The sequence below is a fragment of the Cervus elaphus genome, chromosome 3 (genome assembly GCF_910594005.1).
Source record: "Cervus elaphus chromosome 3, mCerEla1.1, whole genome shotgun sequence".
In the NCBI taxonomy this organism is placed as follows: domain Eukaryota; kingdom Metazoa; phylum Chordata; class Mammalia; order Artiodactyla; family Cervidae; genus Cervus; species Cervus elaphus.
Window position 1 is genome coordinate 24,599,876 of NC_057817.1, and position 24,152 is coordinate 24,624,027.

The window sequence follows — 24,152 nt, forward strand, 5'->3', positions numbered from 1 at the left end:
GTACTGCTTGGCTTTGGGGAATTAAACAGATAAAATCAGCTGGTATGCACTAGTACAGCTGTACCACTAGTGAAATATTTAAATACATCCATTTCAACCAGCACCAGGCTCATCTACTCCCAAGTCGCGCTAGTAGTAAAGAACCCGCCTGCCAGTGCAGGAGATATAAGAGACCAGGGTTTGATCCCTGGGTGGGGAGTTCCCCTGGAGGAGGGCATGGCAGTCCACTCCAGGATTCTTGCCTGGAGAATCTCATGGTCAGAGGATCCTGGCAGGCTACAGTCCATAGGGTCGTATAGAGTCAGACATGACTGAAGCGACTTAGCAGCAGCAGCATTTCAACTAGTAAATACCACTATTTCAACCCCAAGTTCTCCTACCTTGATGTTCCTTTCCTGTGCCCCCAACCCCCGCTTCAGAAAAGTTCATGTCTACCCTGGGAGGGGTCCTTCAGGATTCCAGCTCACTGGCTGCTTGGTTACTGCTCAGACTACATTGTTGGTTCAACATCCTGACCGTGGTGACTTCCCTAGTGGTCCAGTGGCTAAGACAGCACTCCCAATGCAGGGGGCCCTTATTCAGTTCCTGCTCAGGGGACTAGATCCCACATGCTGCAACTAAGATTTTGCAGTTTGCATGCCACAAGGAAAATCAGAGATCCAGAGTGCCACAGTTAAAACCAGGCATGACTGAATGAATAAATAAATAATAAAAAATATATCCTGACTACGACCTCTGGGAAGACTACACAAGGTTTTGAGACTGGCAGTACATGGAGATAAGAGAGAGGATGAAACTGGTATGTGGCTTCTGAATGGGCCTCAGCTGAATAATTCAACCAGTATTTCAGAAGCATTCCCTGTGTGCTAGGCACTGTACTAAGCTAAGATAAAGTTCACACCACTGAGGAGCCCACAAAGGTCTGTGCCCTGGGGCCATGGGGAGGATGACAGTTTTGCCATAGAGAAGTACAAACCTGTCCCTGAGCGGAAATGGGAGGAGCAATAAAAGTGCAGACCCAGTGTCAAAGCTCTTACTTTGACATCACCTAACAAGCTCACATCTCTCCACCTTTGGAACACTGACTGCCATGAAAGTCCTGGCAGCTAATTAAACACACAGTAAATAAGCCAGGCAAGGAACAGCCTGTCCTTGTACACAATGAATCCAGCAGTCTCCTTAGACACAAAAGCTGGCATCTTTATCTATAGAGTGAATCAGTATTTAACAATTCATGTTTCGTGTCCTAATTGGACCAGCAATGGTTTCTTTGAATACTGAGGAAAAGAGACCTAGAGTAAAAGCATGTTGGAAGCATAGTATTTGTCTAAATAAAAACAACATTTTTTCTTAAGAAAGACTTTTACAGTCAGGAATGTAACATACTTGAGAAGATGCTCTAATTATATTTGCCCAGTTACTAGAAGCACGAATCTCTTGGAGGAAAAAAAAAAAATTAAATAGGACTAGCTATCTACTGTCAGAGCCCAAAAAGCACCATGAGGAAAAATAAATAACTGTGACACCTTCATTCCCCTAGAGTCAACAAATTCCAATTATTCACATGTATTAAGCAAATACATATTGTTGTTCAGTCATTCAGTCGTGTCCAAGTCTTTGCGACCCCATGAACTGCACCACACCAGGCTTCCCTGCCCATCACCAACTCCCGGAGCTTGCTCAAACTCATGTCCATCGAGTTGGTGATGCCATCCAACCATTTCATCCTCTGTCGTCCCTTTCTCCTCCTGCTTTCAATCTTTCCCAGAATCAGGGTCTTTTCAAATGAGTCAGTTCTTCGCATCAGGTGGCCAAAATATTGGAGTGTCAGCTTCAGCATCAGTCCTTCCAATGAATATTCAGGACTGATTTCCTTTAGAATTGACTGGTTGGATCTCCTTGCAGTCCAAGGGACTCTCAAGAGTCTTCTCCAACACCACAGTTCAGAAGCATCAATTCTTCAGCATTCAGCTTTCTTTGTAATCCAACTCTCACATCCATATATAACTACTGGAAAAACCATAGATTTGACTAGATGGACCTTTGTCAGCAAAGTAACGTCTCTGCTTTTTAATATGCTGTCTAGGTTGGTCATAGCTTTTCTTCCAGAGAGCAAGTGTCTTTTAATTTCATGGCTGCAGTCACCATCTGCAGTGATTTTGGAGCCCCCCAAAATAAAATCTCTCACTGTTTCCATTGTTTCCCCATCTATTTGCCATGAAGTGATGGGACTAGATGCCATGATCTAATTTTTTTGAATGTTGAGTTTTAAGCCAACTTTTTCACTTTAATCTTTCACTTTCATCAAGAGGCTCTTTAGTTCTTCACTTTCTGCCATAAGAGTGGTGTCATCTGCGTATCTGAGCTTATTGATATTTCTCCCAGCAATCTTGATTCCATGTTGTATTTGTATTCCAACCAAAGTATTGGAGCTTCAGCTTCAGCCTCAGTTCTTCTAATGAACATTCAGGGTTGATTTTCTTTAGGATTGACTGGTTTGGTCTCCTTGCAGTTCCAAGGGACTCTCAAGAGTCTTCTCCAACACCACAGTTTGAAATACATACTAAGCATCTACTATGTATCAAGTGTATCAATACTTTGGCCACCTGATGCAAAGAGCCGACTCTTCGGAAAAGACCCTGATGCTAGGAAAGATTGAGGGCAGGAGGAGAAGAGGGGGACAGAGGACAAGATGGCTGGATGGCAACATCAACTCAATGGACATGAGTTTGAACAAGCTCTGGGAGATGGGAAAGGACAGGGAAGCCTGGTATGCTACAGTTCCTGGGGTTGCAAAGAGTCAGACATGACTTAGTGACTGAACAACAACAACAATGTATGAAGTGCAGTCTCTACTATTACCAACTTGCTCCTTAATCATCAGGGAAATCAACATGCAGACATCACTGTTGTAAAGTTCAGCCTTGCTTCTGTAGAAGAAGTATAGAAATCCAATGTTTCCCAGAGTGGAGGTAATACTTAAATAGGAACCAGACATATATCGTGAGTAGGACATTATTGTTTATACCTTCAGTTGGGACTTCTGAGAAAATGAACACAGTCACAGCAGTTTGATTAGTCTGTAGGAGTTTATGACGCATTTGAGAACCCTCTGTCTCAGATCCTATTTCCAAAGCAGAAGAATCAGACCCTGTAAAATATCAGCTGACAAAGTCAGAATGTTACATTGACAACTGCTACCATTAACTTCTAGTAGTACTGTGGTTTGCAAGATGGGAAGGAGATGTATCAAAAATCTTGGTGGGGTGACAGAGGGATGTTTTTCAAATTACACATCCCCTTAATAAGAGATTTTATACAGAAATGATTATGAGCACAGGCTTTGGATTCAGACTGCCTAAATTCAAATCCTGTCTTTAGTATTTATTAGTTGTGTGACTTTAGATAAATTATGAAGCCATCATATGATTCAGGTTTTGCAGCTGTAAAAGGGGAACAATGATGTTAGTAGTATCTGTTCATTCAACTGTTTTGAGAACTGAGTGAATTAACATAGCTAAAGCCCTTAGAAATGTGCTTCCCGCTCAGGTCCCTTTCTACTGCTGCCTCTCGCTGACCTACGCTGACCTTCCTGGGGGAGGCCTCAAGCCTCAGACCATGACAGAATCAAGATGGGGAAGGAATCTTGGAAGCCATCTGCTCTCATCCATTCTGGAATCCTCTCTCTGAAATCTTGGCCGAGTCATCTGGCCCCTACTTGAACACACTGAAAAAAAATCCGTTCCATCTCTGGACATTTGAAAGAACGCACTGAAAAAACCTGTTCCATCTCCAGACATTTGAAAGGCCTCCCTTGTATTGAGCTGAGTCTGTTTCTGTCTCCTCTGACTTTTGCTCTCTCTGTTGGAATCAGAGACAACAAGGTTATTAACATCCCTTTAAATAATGGAGGACAGCTAATGGTGTACAGTTAAGCCTGTGGGCTCTATGGGCAGATCGCATGGATGGACTGACTCTCAGCTTCCCACACAATTTGTTGATTATGTGATCTTGGGCAAGTTAATCCTTCTATGCCACAGATTCCTCATCTGCAAAAAAGGCATACTAACACTGCCAATTTCATAGGGTTATTGTGGGGACTGAATGAAATAACATACTTAAGGAACCTGTTGCATGAGATTCAATCACTGTCAGCAATGTCATCATACATACATGGTGCCTAAAACTCAATAAATGGGGACTTCCCTGGTGGTCCAGTTGTTAAGAATCTAGCTGCCAATGCAGGGGACACAGGTTCGATCCCTGGTCCAGGAAGATCCCACATACCAGAAAGCAAGCAAGTCCATGCACCACAACCACTGAGGCCTCACACCCTAGAGCCTGTGCTCCACAACAAGAAGCCTGCGTTTCTGCAACTAGAGGTAGCCCCCCCGCCTTGTCACACAACTCGAGAAAGCCCTCATGCAGCAGTGAAGACCCAGCACAGCCAAAAATAAATAAACGAATTTAAAAAATAAATGTCATCAACACTGATGCTGTTGGTAACCCTCTTGGGCATTTGTTTCTTTGGGATAAACATCTGTATTTCCTTCACTTGTTCCTGATGCAATTCCAGTACCCCCTCAGCCGTTCCCCTGAGTGAGCTCCAATAGCCAGTCTTCTCCAGGGTTCCAGCTCTCTTTCCCTCTTTCACTGTATCCCCAGTATGGAGCCCAGGACTCTGGGGGCTTCTGGCCCACATAGACCAGGACGAGCCACCATCTTGCTTTTGTGGTTGTTGTTTCATCTACTGATTCATTCAAAGTGATTTTAAGCATTTATCTTTTTATAAATGGATCCTAAGGGAGAACAGGCTTTTTTAGCAAGCACATCATGGTCTTGATTCACAATGAACGCACAGTGACCCGACTCCTCTTTAGTTAGAAATTTTACGAGGAATTTCCTTTGCACTCACAGCTGAATGTTGAAGGTTAAGACTTCGGATTTGTTTCTTTTACGTAGCTCACTCAGCTCCTTAAAATATACTCACCTTTAAATCAGAGTAAGGGTTGCAAACTGGTGGCTCCAGGGCCAAATCCAGCTAGCAGAAATGTGTAGTGTCATCTTCCTTCCTGCCTCCCTCCCTCCCTCCCTTCCTTCCTGTTATAAAATATCTGACTTTCTTTTAGCAAAGCATGGACTCCCCAACTTAACCAGGGTTTCCTCCATTCTCTGTTGCCCCACACAAAGTATATACACATTTAAATGACCTTCCTGGCCCTGAAGGCATTGAAGGTTTAGAGCCCAGCATTTGGCACATTGAGCAATTTGCAAAAGGGAGGGGTCATTATAGCAGTTTTTATTTCAGAGCACTTCCTGTGGACAGGCACTGGGCTATGTCTACATTCCATACATCCTACAACTTTAAGAGACTGAGAAAGAAAGGCCAGCCCAGAGCCGCAGAGCTGGGAGCAGCTCTGGGACCCATGCAGGCCTGGGTAGGCCACAGCAGCCACTGCGGTGATTCATGGAGATGGGTGCTCTTCTGAAGCAGTCACACCTGGTCTCCTTATTCTTAAACATCTAAGGAAATACAGAAGCTTTAATTCGGCAGAAAACAGAAGGGGAGCAGACTATGCTAGCCCCAAACATTATACCGTGGCATACTGATTGTTCTGAACTAAAGTTACTTGAGAAACAGCCAGTCTGAGAAGGACACTCTGACCCTTCTTTGTCCCCCTGAGGGCAGGAAGCAAACCTCTCACCTGAAAGCTACCTTCCCTGTCCCAGGAAGGTAGAAGATATTTTTTATCACCAGAAATAGGGAATTTAGGACAGGGAAGGCTGTATAAACAAATTTTGTTACGTCTTCACTAATTTGCTACCCTAAGTCTAAACCCCTTTGTCTTGTCAATTCTTTATAAATTTACAGTTTTTTGTGTGTAAAAGGTATAAAAGCTGTCAGTTTTGGTCTCATACTTTTATGGGATTCCCGTATACACAGCATTAAATGTTTTCTTCCTGTTTATCTGCCTTATGTCAACTTACATATTAGGCCAGCCAAAGAAACCTACTGTAGAAGGGAAGAGGGGGACATTTTTCCACCCCTATGAAATTATGACTAGATATGAAAGCCAAAACCCAGGAAAGAGAATAAACAGATAAGCCCCAGAACAAAATGATAAAAACTGTCCTAGCTTTTAAGAGGAAATTCTAAAAAGCCTGAGAATGAGAGTTTTTCTGAGGCTATTATTAAACTAATTGGTCACATGTGCATGTGTATCTATATTTTATTTTGTTGAATATGCTTTTATCACACCATAGTCCATGTGTAAACCTTGATTTCTCTAAGGACAGTGCAGACAGCACCAGAGCTGATCATTAGTAGCTGTGTCTTCAGAAGCAGAACCAGACAGGGGAAGGAGCAGCAGGAAACTAACTGACGGCCTTGTAAAAATTCCAGACTAGTCAGCCCTTAATGACAGCAGGGGCCTCCCTCTCTCCCTTGTGTTCTTAACAGGGATCAAATGAAGGCCCACAAACTCCTGATATTATTATGTCTTTAGGAAAGACCACCTTTCATCAGTTCACATGTTTCTGAGGGCCTTCTGCTATGTCCCATGCTGAAATACTGAAGCACAGTGCCTGCCTGCCCTCCTGGAGCTTAGAATCTAGACAATGCAAGTTCTTTCCTTTCGAGTTCCACTTACTCAGAATTTCAGATATTTCTCGTAATCATTTTCCAACATAAGATGTCTCTGAAACAGAGATGGTTATAGTTTCTGGAAGTATCTAGTTCCCAGGATGCAATGGACTGAATTATGTGCCTGCCAAATTCCTATCTTAAAACCCTACACTGTACTGGACACAGGGCCATTCAGGAGGATGAAGGTTAAGTGAGGTCGTAAGTGTAGAGTCCTGATCTAATAGGACTGGTGTCCTTATAAGAAGAGGAAGAGATACTGGTGCTCTCTTTGTGTGTACACTCTGGGGAAAGGCCACGTGAGCACCCAGCAAGAAGGCAGTACTCTGCAAGCCAGGGAGAGGGTTCTCGCCAGCACCCAACCTTGCTGGCGCCCACATCTCACCAGGGGCGCTCAATTACTGCTCTGAGGAAATTAACAAAGAGGGCTGGCAAGCCGTGCCCTCCCTGGCACGGTCACTGATGGGCTTCCAAAGACTTGGTTGGGTCCTGGGGAAACTCCTCTGCTGTCTGCCGTCACCAGCAAATGGGAGGTACCACCCCCCCACCCCAGAGGAGGATAGTTTGGAAAACGGAAGAAGCCCAGGTTAAGGCTGAAGCAGGAGCCATAAAGCTGCTACCTGTATAGTACATCTGGTATAATTGGGATAAAGGAAGTGCAAAACCCTTTTGACTGGTCTCGGCCTCCTGGGATCCTGAAATTTCCATTATTTGGGATAAAAAAGAATTGCAGTACAAACTGCCCCACAGAGGAGAAGCTTCCGGTCAACCATTAGGGCTTGCTAAACAACCAACCAGAGCAAGGTAGAGCTGTGGACAGAGCTCTGAGTCACACCACATGCATTCATCCAGATGCGACTTAGCAGCAGCAGCAGCAAAATGCTTCCTTTCCCAGAGAAGAGGCTATTCTCCGATATTTTCTCAATCAACCTTATGAGAGCCTGGCACATTCTTTCTCAGTAACTGTAAGCAGCGTTCATCTGCAGCTCTTCATTTGCTGAAGGCTGAATGGGTCAGGCCTCTTTGTTCCATGTCCTGGTGTCCTCAGGGGCCTGCAGCCCTTTTATTGTTATTCCTCTCCTGGCCCAGCCAGAGACCAAAGCAGATGGTCCAGCTCTGGGGGTAGAGACCTCCTCTGGTTTCCCCACTCGAAGACCAGTTAATAACCTGTGGTAGTTCACGCTTCCTTTTCCATACAAATAAGACCCAGGGCGCTTCTTGAGAAACCTCTTGCTTGCAATGTTTTGAAAACTTTTCAAACAACCATCCCTTGCGTTTCCACTCAGCAGCTGAAGTATCAGTGTGGCGGGGTGGAAAGTCAGGGCGACACTGCTGTCCTGCAATTGCTGCATTTATTTCACATATCGGCAGCAGGATGGGCAGAAATGTTTAGGTGTTTACTTCTTGATTGGTCTAGGGCTCTCTCTCACCCCATACTGTCTCATTCATCAGTAACTGGAGACAGCTGTCTACAAGGAATTTTTTTATGGTGTTTTAATGTTATTTTATTTTCCTAAAATGTCAGTTGGACAGCCAAGAAAATTTCCCCTTAGAGCCCTCGGAGGTTGTCCTGAGCTGAAATCACCACCCCCATGGTTGGCTGAGCACTAAATGGAAAACAGTGTTATAAGTCAAATTAATATTTTAGGGAAGAAAATGTGTGAACCCACACCAGCAGTTCCGCCAGCATAATCTCAAGCTTTAGCCACAAAATTGCAGAGGAACGACTGAGGGCCAGCGTCATAGGTGGCCATCAATTAGGGAGCCAAAATCTAAGAGAGGGAGAGAATGAATAATGGTGATGAGGTCTCCGTTCATCCACTGTGGCAGATTAGAAGGCCATCAGAAGGCAGGAGTGATGACATTTTTAAATGGATTCATTCTGTGAGAAGACAGCTGGGTGAAAAGCAGTGGGTCAGGGCTTATTAGAAACCACAGCTGAAGCCGTAAGGAAAAAACATAAGACACAATAGAAAAATAATGATGATGAGAGATAAAGCAGCTTGACAAAAGCAGTTTACAAAACTGAACGTACAATATTGTCCAATTTTTGAAAACTACAAGAGAGATACAGACAGGCAAGCAATAGGCATGAGTGAGTGCCAGGGTTTTTAAAACTGACTTTGCAATAGAATGTTCTGGAATTTAAAAAAAAAAAAAAACACAGACCCATCATCCTTACCCCTGCTGCTGCTGCTGCTCCTGCAAAGTTGCTTCAGTCGTGTCCGACTCTTAGCGACCCCGTGGACTGTAGCCCACCAGGCTCCTCTGTCCATGGGATTTTCCAGGCAAGAGTACTGGAGTGGGTTACCATTGCCTTCTCCTCCCTACCCCTAGAGGTTCTGATTTATTAGCTCTGGTTTGGCATCTTTATTTTAAAAAGTTTCCCAGGTTGTTCTGATGTACTGTCAGCACTGAGGACCACTAGAACATACAGAGAAAAATTAAAAAATCAGAAATGGCTTTATGGGGTATTTCTGATTTAATTTTAATGTCGTTTTTCTGTGTTCCTACATATTGTTAACACTGTGAACATGCATTACATCTATGACCAGAAAAGCTTATTAATAAAAATTATAACTGAACTTATTAGGAAAAATCACCCTAGGCAACAAGAAATAATAATGACTAACATTTTGCTGAGAGCCAGAGATGCTCTTTGTCTTGTTTTTGTTTTGTTTTTTGGCAATTGGGAATGTCGGATCTTTGTTCCCTGATCAGAGATTGATCTGAACCCATGCCCCCATGCAGTGGAAGCAGAGTCTTGACCACTGAACCACGAGGGAACCCCCAGACACTGGCTTCATTAACGTTGTACTTAGTCCTTACAACAACTCTGTGGCCGAGGCACTAGTATTTCAGCCTTATTTCTACTGATAAGGAAGGTAGAGGTTCCAGCTTAGACACCAAGAGAGTGACAGACACAGCACAAACTCAGGACCAATCACTAGAGGACCTGAGGCTCACCCTCATACGCTACTTTGTTCCAGTCGAAAGAAGTGATGAGGTGGTCCCTCCCCTCCATCGCACCATCACGGGCCCTCTGGATCCAGGGCCTCACCTCTACCTGCTTCCGGCTTCCCAGGGCTCATGGGAAGTTTCCTCTCTGAATTCCCATCAACATTCTCCTTCTTCCAAAGACTTCCCACAGTTTGCTACTCCCCTCAGAGGAGAACTCTGTCTCTATGCAAGCTAGAGAGAGGGGAAAAAGAAAGAAGAAATTGAACACCACAGGATACTGACTGTCTATTAAGACATATTATAAGAATCCTTTTTTAAAATTATTAATTGATTTTTTTACTGGAGTGGAGAATGAAGAGGAGGTGCCCCAGGCAATTATACATGGGGATACAGATGTGAAATTCTACAGGGTTTTCCCCTGGGGAGATGATAGCGTGCTTATCACGTTATTTCCCCATTTCACAGATGGTAGTGCCAAATTCTTAAGAAACTTCATGAAAGAGGAAAAAAAAAAAAAATGAGTTGATGCCCCAGCCAGAACCAAAAATCCTTTCTAGTTCATAAAAGGTTTGTGGATTTTAAAAGATTTTTTAAAAAATCAACAGCTATTTATCTTCATTCTCTTTCATGGTTAGGTTTCCAGATAAAACACAGCATGTCCTGTAAGATGTGAATTTCAGATAAGTAATTTTTTTGGTAAAAGATGTCCCAAATATGGGACATATTTATACTAAAAAATTATTGTTTAATTTTATTGATAAGTCAACTTTAACTGGGAGTCCTGTACTTTTATGTGCTAAATATGACAGACCTATTTCATGAGAAACATGATTTTCTTTCTTCCTTGGACATGGTTTTTCCTTCTCAGCGTCATCAGCTCAATGATTTGAAGAAGCATAAACCAGAAAATTGATCTCATCAATTGAGATCATCCTTTTGTGTCAAACAACCCACTGAGCCAACTCCTCTGGTAGTCAATAAGTGTTACATCTTCCAAAGGCTCACACACACACACCCCTTATACACATGCATTCACAGACACCCACATACCTTCAGACATGCCCAGGCACACACTTTCACATATATGTATACATATGCACACACACAGAGTACAAACAGATTTTAATTTCTCCTAACACTCTAAAATGCAGATCCCTCATTCTCTTTTCAGATTTTCACGGCTTTCCAAACACATTTTCTTATTTGTTCAAGGAGGAAAATGTCATGTCTCCAGCTTGCTTTATATGCCCGGCTACACTGACCAGGCTTCCCACAGAGAAGGTTGGCAATAAGACCTCATCTTTTGTATTTCAGAAACGTTGAATTTTCTTTTCTTGCCACTGCATTAAACTGCTATTTTAGTATAAAGGGGATGACAGTTATCTTAGGGTCAGATACTAAACACAACTTACTAACAAGGAAAAATACAAAACTGCAAATTGAAAACTTGAACCATGTAATAAAAATACTTGAAAATGAGAGAGAAGAAAAACTTTAAAGTATTTTCAAGAAGCATAGTAGTTAAATGAATAATCCCTAGATCCAGCCTACTTGAGTAACTAGCTAGCCAAGTTACTTAACTTTATCTGTAAAGTAGAAATAACAACAGTTCCTATCTCATGGGTTGCTGTGATATTTAAGTAAATATAATTAAAGATGTACAAAATAGTGGCCAACACAATTTTTTACTATTACAATTGCCTCTTATTTGCCACACACAGGGGTAGCCTCTTTACATACATAATTCCATTTGATTATCAAATGAATGTTAGTTATGTAGACATGAGGAAACTGAGGCTCACAGAGGCTAAGAGACTTCCCTGAGGTCACACAGCTAGCATGCAACAAAGTCAAGATTTAAGTACCAATCTCAGTATAAAAACACTGTTCTCTTGATTACCCAGTTTTTTTTTTCCATTTATTTTTATTAGTTGGAGGCTAATTACTTTACAATATTGTAGTGGTTTTTGCCATACATTGACATGAATCAGCCATGGATTTACATGCATTCCCCATTTGATTACCCAGTTTTAAGATAACAAGCAGAAAATACACAGGTGGCAAGGTGGTAGCTTTTCAAGGAGAAGATCTCTATGGTTATTGCTTCTGCGGAGTAGGGTGGGGGTGGGGTATTCGGAAAGGTTTGGACTGGTACATCAGGTAAAGAGTACCGGACCCTCTGTCTAGTTACAAACCTCACCCAAACATTTGCAACCAGATTAGGGCCCTACTTTCTTGTGACCTCTCCAAGTAAATCCCCAGGAGGTGGAAAGCCCTGACCCTGCCTCTGCCTGACTCTCTAATTTAAGGCAATACAAGATAGGGCTGATCCCCCAGCACTGGGTGTGTTCTAGCAGCAGCCCCAAGGACTCGATCCTTTACTCACATTTGTCTACTCAGCTTCTCCACCTGGATATCTAAGACTCTCATCTCAGCCTTAAGTCCAAAACTGTCTTTACCTCCGGTGGCCCCAGTTCAACAGATAACAGCTCCCTTCTTCTGGTTGAGCAGACCTAAAGGTGTGGAGTTGTCCTTCATATCTCTCTTTCTCGTGCCCTTGATATCTAATCCATTGGCTCATCCCTCATCCAGTCCTGCTGGTTCTACCTTCAGAATACATCCAGAACCTGACCACCTCCCTCCATCTCCACCCCCACCATCCCCCGTCTCTGCAAGGCGTCTTCATCAGGACCATTGCAGCAGACTCCTCGCTGATCTCCATGCTTTCCATCCTTGTCTTCTGCCATCATGTCATCCTCACACAGTGGCCAGAGTACTCTTGTTACATTTGCCTCAGATCGCCAGGCTCCTCTGCTCAAACTCCTCCACAGTCTCCCACCTCAGAGGACCTGAGAAGCCCGTCATTATCCACAGCTCACCCTCAGCTCTCTCGGACATCCCCTCGCACCACAATCTACAACCCCGTCTGTTCCAGCCCCTACCCCTCCACACCAGTCCTTGCAGGGGGCTGAGCCAGCTCCCACATTAGGCCCTTCACTCTCTGTCTGCTGGATGTACCCCACGAAGTTGCCTATATGACTCACTCCCCAGCATCCTTCAAACCACTGTGCTCCTCCATCCCACTCTAGCAGAGAGGACCACCCTGTCCACCTACATAAAACAGTGATGCACCACCCTCACCCGGGCACTTCCTCCCCCTTAACCTGCCTTATTTTTTTTCCCACAGGATTTATCACTTCCTGATGTGCTCTATTCACCTATTTGCTTATTGTCTCCATCCTCTAGAAGGGAAGATCCAGGTGGATAGAGATTTTATCTGTGTTATTGTCTGCTATTTATGTAACCTCAAGGCCTAGAAGACTATTTATGTGCATGCAGTAGGTACACAATAAATACATGACAAATGAGTGAATGGAAAGAGCCTCACGTCATCTGAACAGGACACCTCTGCTGATTGCTTCAGCTTTCCTACTCTAAAGTCAGCCTTTGGAAAGACTCTTGGGACCTCCCTGGTGGTCCAGTGGTTAAGACTCCACACTTCCATTGCAGGGGATGAGGGTTGGGAAACTAAGATCCTGTATGCTGTGAGGTGCGGCCAAAAAAAGAAAGAAAGAAAAAAGACTCTCCACTCTGCATTCTTTTCCATCTTAGGAGTCAAAACTCCAGGGTGATCCTGAACAAATCTTTTCTGGCTGGAGTGCTGCTGTGTTGTGTAGTTCTGCTCTGTTGGGTTGAGCAGAACAGGCTCATGGACAAAGCCACGTGCAAGGCTCCCTGCGTGTCTCTGGCTTCCCATGTGTTCTCGATGGAAACGTGTCTGGGGACACTGTTCTAAAGGCACCAGACCAACCAGCGCATGACGAAAACCTCATCACTCAAGTAGAGAAGAAAACAAGTCCATCCACCTCAATGCCCACTTCCATGGAAACTTGGCATTAGTTCAAAAGGCCAGAGCTGGCAACACTTTTGACTTTTATTATCCTCTTTTGTCATTCCAGGGATTGTGTTTACAGGCACATGCTGAGAGGAGGCAGCCTTTCGAATTGAATGCACTAAGCAGGAAACCTTCCAAAGCCCAAATTAATTATCTTCCGCAGCATCTAAATAATTATTATTTTGTGAGGAGTTTGCCAGTCAGAGACTTTGGCACATCCATTAGGGACCCTGAAACCACGCCAAGGACTTAGCCTTCCACTGCAGAAATCCCTTTACCCCTCAAATAAGCAAGGCTGTTAGAGAAAAGCTTTGCTGATCCAGGTGGGAAGCCTCACCCAATCCTCTGGCTTCTGCTGCATCTCCTAAGAGCTGAAGTGTTGCCTACAGGAGCCTCACACAGACACTGAACACTGTGAAGGAGGAATGCTAGAGTATGCAGTTGCTAAATGTCCAAGGATCTGTTCCTAAGAGGATTCAGGTATATCCAATCACCTCTGTGTTGGTTAATCATTTCTCCAGGATTACATTGGCAAAACCATCAATAAGTCTAGAGTTCCTGTTAATGGGTCCCAGGTTCATGTACACACATGCTATTCACATGAAGAGGACAATGCCCAGTGGAAGTACTTGAATTCTGTGGTTTTTCTGGCACTTGCATTAGCCATGTCCTCTCTAAGATTCCTGAACATTCAACCAGCACACATTTCTAGATCGTTTTTAAAGTATATTTATGGACCCTGGGGGCTCAGATGGTAAAAAGTTTGTCTGCAATGCAGGAGACCCAGGTTTGACTCCTGGGTCAGGAAGATCCCCTGGAGGAGGGAATGCAACCCATTCGAGTATTCTTGCCTGGAGAATTCCATGGACAGAGGAGCCTGGCGGGCTACAGTCCGTGGGTCACAAACAGTCAGACACGACTGAGCAACCATCACTTTCTCATGCCATACTGTAATTTGTCATCTATTTTAAGATGCACCTTTATGTTAGAGAAGGAAATGGCAACCCACTTCAGTATTCTTGCCTGAAGAATCCCATGGACAGAGGAAGCCTTACGAGCTACAGTCCATGGGGTCACAAAGAGTTGGACACGACTGAGTGACTAACTCATACATACATACATTATTTTATGTAAAGCTAAGAAAGACAACAATTCTGTCAATTAAATTAGAATAAGCCATTGATTGTAGATTGGGTCCTGATCAGAAATAAGTTGTCAAAAAGTGTGCATCTTATCAATACAATCATGTGTGTGTGTGCGTGTGTAGGGAGAAAGAGAAAGATGCAGTTGGGGAAAAAGGAAACTCATATAAGTGGTTTGGAGCAGTTTTGATATTTCATATTTTCACCATTTCTAAAATTAAAGAAAATTACTATATTGCTTTAAAAATCCACTTGGGGATTTTAATAGAATTTTTTATATTATCACCTGTACGAATTTATTTCTATCTTAGACTCTACTGAGCAGGCACCAAGTTTTCTAACATGAAAATGAATTATGTAATTGCTCTTTCTGCTTGCTCTTTTGGCAAAGGGCCAAACCAGGTTCAGTGTTGCTGCCTCAGCAGAGCACATACAATTAAGTAATGCAGTAAGTGGCCATCGTTCTAAGATCTTGAATTCACTCACTCACTCTTTCATGGCTGCCTTCCAACCTCCAGTCAGTGGTAATTTTCTGAGTTTATCACTCATTTCTCATTTACAGAATGAGAAGCTAGAACTAGATTTATTTCAAGCACCTTTTCTGCTTTAACATTCAGCTTTATACTGACTCCAGTTCGACTTCTAAAATATAGGAATCATCTGGAAAACATTTAATAAGCATATTTTCAAGGTACTGTGGTTATTGCTTTTCATATAGTGTTTCATTTAACCCTTGAGGCAGCTCTGTGAGGTACAACAGATGTTACTATGACTATTTTACAGATGCAGAAGCTGCAAATAAATGCCGAGCAGAGTCTTTTGTTTTCTGTTACAGATTGAGTGACATATAATTCACATCCCATACAACACACCTTTTAAAGTGTAAAATTCAATGATTTTTAGTATATTCAGAGTTGTGCAAACAGTTCTTGTTATTGTTTAGTTGCTCAGTTGTGTTCAACTCTTTTGCAACCCCGTGGACTGCAGCCTGCCAGGCTCCTCTGTCCATGGGATTTCCCAGGCAAGAATAGAGTGAGTTGCCATTTCCTTCTCCAGAGGATCTTCCTGACCCAGGGATTGAACCTGTGTCTCCTGCATTGGCAGGCGGATTCTTCACCACTGAGGCACTAGGGAAGCCCATGCAAACCATGTACCAAAATCAATAAAAGCCATGTATCCTAATCAATATTAGAACCTTTAAATCACCTTAAAAAGAACCTCCGCCCCTTTTAGCAGGCATTCCCCTCATTGCCTACCCTTTCAGCCCCCAGCTACCATTAGTCTACCCTGTGTCTCTCAAGTTGCCTAGTCAGGATATGTCCTACAAATGGGATCATACAATACAGTCAGTTCCCTTTGTATCCATGAGGAATTGGTCCCAGGAATCCCCACAGATGTCGACCCTAAAGGTATGCAAATCCCACAGATAAAATGGTGATGCACAGTGGATACAGTTGGCCTTCTACGTGTATAGTTTCACATTTGCAGATTCAACTGATCATGGATATGGAGGGCACATTGTATGTGGTCCTTCCTAGTAGGGTCTTGAACCCAAGTCTTTCAGACTGCAGGATTATATACCATACTGCCTTGGTACCGGGTATTTTGAAGGACAGAGATAAAGTAGGATGCTAATCCCTGCTCAAGTTTGAGTGAGAAATGTGTTAGTCGCTCAGCTGTGCCCAGCCCTTTGCAACTCCATGTATTGAAGCCCACCAGCTCCTCTGTTCATGGAATTCTCTAGGCAAGAATACTGGATTGGGTAGCCATTCCCTTCTCCAGGGGATCTTCCTGACCCAGGGATCAATATGCATTCAAAACAAAAGCAGACATTCCTATCAAATTACTGATGGCATTTTTTGCAGATCTAAAATTCTTTTAAAAATCTTAAAATTTGTATGGAAATACAAAAGATCCCAAATAGCTAAAGCAATTTTGAGAGAGAAAATGAAGCTGGAGGAATCGGGCTTGCTGGCTTAGGACTAAACTATTAAGCTATAGTAATCAAAACAGCACAAAGTCAGACTTATAGATCAATGGAACAGGATAAAATACCCAGAAATAGACCCACGTACCCATGGTCAGTTAATCTATGACAAAGGAAACAAGAATATACAGTGGAGAAGACAGTCTCTTCAGTAAGTGGTGCTGGGAAAACTAGACAGTAACATGTAAAAGAATTAAAGAAATTAGAACATTCTCTAATACCATACACAAAAATAAAATGGACTAAAGACCTAAATGTTAGACCAGATACTATAAAACTCTTAGAGGAAAATATAGGCAGAACACTCTTTAACATAAGTCGCAGCAAGATCTTTTCCAATCCACCTCCTAGAATAATGAAAAAACAACAACAACAAATGGGGCCTAATTAAACTTAAAAGCTTTTGCACAGCAAAGCAAATCATAAACAAAATAAAAACAGAACCCACAGAATGGGAGAAAATATTTGCAAATGATGAAACCAACAAAGAATTAATCTTCAAAAGATAAAAAAGCTTATACAGCTCAATATTAAAAATAACAAATAACCCAATCAAAACCAGGAAGATTTAGATAGACATTTCTCTAAAGAAACTGAAAGTCCTTCATTCGTGTCTGACTCTTTGTGACCCCATGGACTATATAGTCCATGGAATTCTCCAGACAAGAACACTGGAGTGGGTAGCCTTTCCCTCCTCCAGGGAATCTTCCCAACCCAGGGATAGAACCCAGGTCTCCCACATTGCAGGTGGATTCTTAACCAGCTGAGCCACAAGGGCCAAAAAGCACATGAAAAATGCTCAATATGGCTAGTTACTAGACATATGCAAATCAAAATACAATAGGAAAAAAAACACAATAAGATATCACCTCACACTGGTAAGAATGGCAATTGTCAAAATGTCTACAAACAGTAAATGCTAGAGAAAGTGAAAGTGAAGTCGCTCAGTTGTGTCCGACTCTTTGCAACCCCATGGACTGTAGCCTACCAGGCTCCTCTGTCTATGGGATTTTCCAGGCAAGAATACTGGAGTGGGTTGCCATTTCCTTCTCCAGGAGATCTTCCCAACCCAGGGATTGAACCCAGGTCTCCCGCATTGTAGGCAGATGCGTTACCATCTAAGCCACCGGGGAAGTGCTAGAGAAGGTATGGAGAAAAGAGAAGCCTCCTACACTGTTGGTGGGAATGTAAATTGGTACAGCCACCATAGAGAACAATAAGGAGGTTCCTTAAAAAACTAAAAATAGAGCTACAGTATCATCCAGAGATTCCACTCTGGGGCATATATCTGGAGGAAACCATAATTTGAAAAGATATATGCACCCCAATGTTCATAGTACTGTTTACAACAGTCAAGACATGAAAGCAACATAAATGTCTATCAACAGATGAATAGATAAAGGCAAGGTACTACATGTATACAATGGAATATTATTCAGTCATAAAAAGACTGAAATAATGCCATTTGCAGCAACATGGGGGCTTTCTATGTGGCGCTAATGGTAAAGAAGCCACTTGCCAATGCGGGAGATGTGAGAGATGGGGGTTTGATCTCTGGGTCAGGAAGATCCGCTGGAGGAAGGCACAGCAACCCACTCCAGCATACTTGCCTGGAGAATCCCATGGACAGAGGAGCTGGCAGGTTAGAGTTCATAAGCTGGCAAAGAGTCAGACACCACTGAAGTGACTTAGCGCGCATGCACGCAGCAACAAGGATGGACCTAGAGATTATCATACTAAGTGAAGTCAGTCAGACAGAGAAAGACAAATACAACATGATACCACTTATACGTGTAATCTAAAAAAATAATGCAAGTGAAGTTCTTTACAAGAGAGAAACAGACTCACAGACCTACAAACCAAATTTATGGTTACCAAAGAGGAAAGGCAGGGGTGGGGGATAAATTAGGAGGTTGGGATTAACATATATACACTAATACATATATACATACATATTTATATATATAAAATAGATACTCAACAAGGGCCTACTGTATAGCACAGTGAACTCTATTCAATACTCTGTAATAACCTATATGGGAAAAGAATCTGAAAAAGAATAGATGTATGTATATATATAACTGAATGACTTTCCTGTACATCTGAAACTAACACAACACTGTAAATGCACTATACTCCAATATGAAATTACACATTTTAAAATAATTAAGAAAATAAACGAAACAATAACAGACAATATAAGATAACAGGGGAGACAAAAGTGTGATCGGACAGATCTCCCTGACTTCCCAGTTCTCTTGCTCTTCTCGGCCTGCATATGGAGGTTTAGGAGGTCCCCAGAGGCACTTGGGTTCTGAGCAGGAACCCAGGCCCACTCACTCTGAGGTTCACTCAGAGCTACAAAACTGTAAAGAGAAAAAGCAGGTAACTTTCCCTCTTTATGGCCAAAGAGGGGACAGACAGTGGTCTTGTTTCTGTACTGAGTCTTGAGCTGACAAAGCATTCCTCAAACACCTCCAAGCCACACTCGGGGCTCTCCCTTCCCGTACCCTAGCTGGAAGTTTCAGTCTTTGCACTCAAAGTACTGCAAATCTTCTCACCATATAGTCCAGCCCCTTTCCCTAATGTGTGGATGGACACAGGCTGGCACCTTGCAGAGGTGACTATGCTGGATATTCTCTATTTGTCCCACACCATCTTCTGCCTCCTCTCGCTGCTCTGGACTCTGAAGGCTGGTCTCTGGGCTCACCAGGCTCCCTTACTCTCAGGTTAGATCCAGGTAGCTGCTTGCAAAAGACAGGAGGGCAAGAAGATGGAGAGCTTGGGGTCTTTAGTCTCTGGCCCCTCTCTCTTGGCTCCAGGGCTAGTAGCAGCTACCTTCTCTTGCTAGCTTCCAGATATCTCACCATCCTTTGATGGTTCCCATTAGTTCAGTTCAGTTCAATTCAGTCACTCGGTCGTGTCTGACTCTTTATGACTCCATGGAATGCAGCACACCAGGCCTCCCTGTCTGTCACCAACTCCCAGAGCTTGCTCAAACTCATGTCCATCGAGTCAGTGATGCCATCCAACCATCTCATCCTCTGTCATCTCCTTCTCCTCCTGCCTTCAATCTTTCCTAAATCTTTCCCAAATCTTTGAAAATCCTCTCTCCATTAATTTTTCAGTTAAATTTTTCTGATTGTGTCATCTGTTTCTGCTAGGACAGCTAGCAGCCTTCAGAGATAGCTACTGAGAGCTATATGCATGCATGCTCAGTTGCTCAGTCATGTCTGACTCTGTGACCCCATGGACTGTAGCCCTCCAGGCTCCTCTTTTCATGGAATTCTCCAGGCCAGAATACTGGAGTGGGTTGCCATTTCCTCCTTCATGGGATCTTCCTGACCCAGGGATCGAAGGTGGATTCTTTACCACTAAGCCACCTACAAAGCCCCACTGACAGCTACAGCAGCCTTCAAATAATCGCTCCAGAAGGAGTAGGCAGAACTAGCTGTCTATTTATCAACTTTCCTTCAGCCTTAATGGGCTTCCCTGATAGCTCAGTTGGTAAAGAATCTGCTTGCAATGCAGGTTCAATTTGTGGGTTGGGAAGATCTTCTGGAGAAGGGATAGTCTACCCACTCCAGTATTCGCTTCCCTTGTGGCTGAGTTGGTAAAGAATCTGCCTTTAATGAGGGAGACCTGGGTTGGATCCCTGGGCTGGGAAGATCCCATGGAGAAGGGAAAGGCTACCCATTCCAGTATTCTGGCCTGGAGAATTCCACGGACTATATAGTCCATGGGGTCACAAAGAGTCGGACAAGACTGAGCTTCACTTCACTTCTGCCTTCATAATAATAATCATAAACCCACTTTATTTGTATCTGGACATGTAGCTACTCCTAATGAAGATCTATTTTCTCAGCCTCCTTTGCAATTAGCTATGGCTTTATGGTTCAGTTCTGCCTGGTAAGATGTAAGCAGAAGTCAAATGTTGCATTTTCTGGGAAAGCTTAAAAGAAAGCTAGATAATGTTGTTTGACCTTTTCTTCTGTGTTCTTTCCATTACTACTTGAAACATGGTAATGATGGTTAGAGTTCCAGTAGCTGTCTTAGACCATGAGAATGAAGGCTATACCTTAGTGATGGTGGGATGGGACATCTGAAGGAGCTTGGGTCTCTGCATGTGTAGAGTTCCCAAAACAGCCTGGACTGCCTATTTCTGATCTCTTGTACAACCCATGCTTGCTTATGCCACCGTTATTTTTGGCTGTCTTTATGATGCAGCTGAGTTCAGACTAAAACTGGGGAGTGAGATTGGAAAAGAAGTGTAGTTTAGCAGAAAGAACTTTAGGCCAAAAGGCAGAAGATACTGGTTCAACCTGTAGTTCTTCTATTAAGAGCTCTAGAATCTTGAGAAAATCACCTGGTCTTCCTGAGACTCAATTCCCTATCCATTAAGTTGGAAAAATAGTATCCACTTAACATGATCATTGAGAAAATTACATAAGATAACACATGTTTCAGTGGGCAGCACACAGCAAGCACATGGTTTTAAGTGTATGGCTCTAGAGTTAGCCTGGGAGTTGTAATCCTGCCTCCACTCCTTACTAGCTGTGTGCCTTTGGGAACTGACTTGGCCTCAGTTTGCTCATCTTTAAAAGTGCGTTATAATAATACATGCCTTACAGGGCTTCCCTGGTGGCTCAGATGGGAAAGAATCTGCCTGCAATGTGGGAGAACTGGGTTCAATCCCTGGGTCAGGAAGATCCACTGGAGAAGGGAATGGCAACCCCCTCCAGTCTTCGTGCCTGGAGAATTCCATGGACAGAGGTGCCTGGCAGGCTATGGTCCACAGTGTCACAAAGAATTAGACATGAATGAGCAACTAACACTTTCACTTTCATAGGACTTTGAGGATAAAATTAGAGAATTTGTGTAATTACCTTATTTTATTACCTAGCACATAGTAAACATTCATAAAATGAGTAAACTACTGCTATTATTATTTTCTGGTCATCATCCTCTAATCATTTTTATATATTCTTATAAGGATTATTTTAAGTCTTGGATTGCATATTCCTATGACAAAGGAATGTCTACATACTGTTAGAGCCTTTACAGCTCCAAGCTCAATGCCAGACCCAGAAGTACTTGATTAAACAGCTCGCAAATTATCTTGCATGATTCAGTTGAGGAGGTCCAGTTTTTCAATGAGGTTGAGATTCCTTTTCTCAGGAAGACAGCTAGATTTACCAAAGAGGAATGAGATGGGGAGGGGCTGGGAGAAGAGGCTGAGAAGCTGTTGAGATTTCAGAATTAGTAGGGCATTATATAAATCAAGGGCGCTTCCCTGGTGGCTCAGACGGTAAAGCGTCTGTCTGCAATGCAGGAGACCCAGGTTCGATCCCTGGGTTGGGAAGATCCTCTGGAGAAGGAAATGGCAGCCCACTCCAGTATTCTTGCCTGGAAAATCCTATGGACGGCGGAGCCTGGTAGGCTATCTTCCACGGGGTCGCAAAGAGTCAGACACGACTGAGCAAGACCTCCTCCTCCAGTGTATAAATCAAGAGTCCTTATTGCAGACAACAGAATTCACTCTGGCTGGCTTAAGTAGAAATAAGTACATGAAAGAAGCTAAAAAGCTCACAAAATCTTTGGGAAGAACCAAGCTTGAATGCAATGCAGCCAGAAAAAAAATGCCCTATCACAACATGGAGCTGTTTTAATGCAAGCCCACAAAGAACCAAGTGCTTCTACCTTGGAGCTTTAACAGAGAATCTGCTTTCCTTCCCTCTCTCTCTCCCTCTTTCTGGACTCAGCTGCCTTCTTGCATCTAGGCCTCGTAAGTTGGCAGAAACTATCACAAGTCTCAGTCTATCTGCAAGGAAGTCTAAGAATGTAGATTTTGGCTTTCTTAACAGAAAGGGGTTGGAATATGAGTTTACTGAGTCAATTTATAGTATCTGCCACATAAATTTTAGGACTTTCTGTTTGCCTATGGCTTCATCAGTGTGATGTGTCAGAAAGACCATGAGGTATAGTGAAAAGATCACAAGCCATGATAACAGAAAAAATGTGCTTCTTTCTTTTCTTTGGACACACCAAATCTGTTCCTATCTTAGAGTCATTGCATATGTTCATCTTTTACCTGGAACTCTCTGCCCCTGTGACTTCTCATGGTTCATCCATACTTGTCCTTAAGTTCCAGCATGACTGTTACCTCCTCAGACAGGCCTTCCCTAACTACCCATCTACATGATTCCATCTCACCCAGCCTCCCATCGTGTCATCCTTTTATTTTCTTTTTTTGAATTTATCTGCTATTTTCTTGTTCTTTGTTGTTGTTGTTGTTTTTGCAGTCTGTACTCCTCTTACCTCTAAATAGAATGGAAATTCCATAAGAGCAGAGACTTGGTCTATCTTATTCACAGCTTCACCCCTGGAGTCCTGAAGAGTGGCTGACACATGACAATAATATTTATTTTACTATATATATAGCCTTCCCTGGTGTCTCTGATGGTAAAGAATCTGCCTGCAGTGTGGGAGACCTGGTCCAATCCCCGGGTTGGGAAAATCCCCTAGAGAAGGGAATGGCAACCTGCTCCAGTATTCTGGCCTGGAGAATTGCATGGACAGAGGAGACTGGCTGGCTACAGTCCATGGGGTTGCAAAGAGTCAGACACGACTGAGCAACTTTCACTATATATACTTATATACATACATACGTAAGTCTGGCTCTAGAGCCTGAGCATGCTAAATATAGTAGGTTAATTTTTGGATACATGTGTGAATGGACGTCTTTGAGTCATCTCATTGGCCCTCTCTGTTATATTTAACACTGCTAATTATCTCTTTCTCTGTCTCCTCACGGGCTTCTCGCCCTTAATCCCCTTGTCCCCTTCCTTTACCTGCTGATGTTCTATAGACTTCCATCCTGTGTCAACTGCTCTTTTTACCACATGCTCACCTTGGGTTTTATTCAGCATCATGATTGAATGCCCATATTTTCTGCTGACGAGTCCCAGATCTACCATCAATTTCTAGTGCTGATTCTCCAAGGGGGACAGAATTAAATGTTCTTGGCTTCCTGGACATCACCATTTGAGCATCCTTTATGCATCTCAAACTCAACAAACACAAAGTTGACTTCATCTGCTATATGTAATCAAGTTAGCATCAGCCAGTCTGTGGAGAGAGTGCCATTTCATCTTCCCCCCAAAATAAAATCTGCTCCTTCTCCACATCCCCCATCTCAGTCAACATCACCACCATTTAGCCAGTCTTCAGGGCCAACAACCTGGAATTCACTTTAGAATTCCTCCCCACCCCCTTCTCATAGCCAATCTATGACCAACTCTTGTGGATTCTACTACTTAAATAGTTCTCTAATCCATCCTTTCTTTTTATTCCTGCTCCCAACAGGATTTCTACATTTCCTTCCAAGAATATATATTGCAATTGTGTCCTAACTACTCTACCTGTCTCTGGTCTTGCTCCCTCAAATGTTTCTGAATAGCACTGGTATGATCGAACTACAATAAAATTTTGTTTGCTCTAAGCTACTCTGCAGTGGCTCTGCCA

General features: G+C 43.0%; 1 non-coding gene across 1 annotated transcript; it reads left to right on the plus strand.

The window, feature by feature from the left end:
• The first annotated feature begins 21,918 nt into the window (after window positions 1-21,918).
• TRNAC-GCA lies at window positions 21,919-21,990 on the plus strand. Its single transcript has one exon. It is a non-coding gene; the product is annotated as a tRNA-Cys (tRNA).
• The last annotated feature ends 2,162 nt before the right edge of the window (window positions 21,991-24,152 follow it).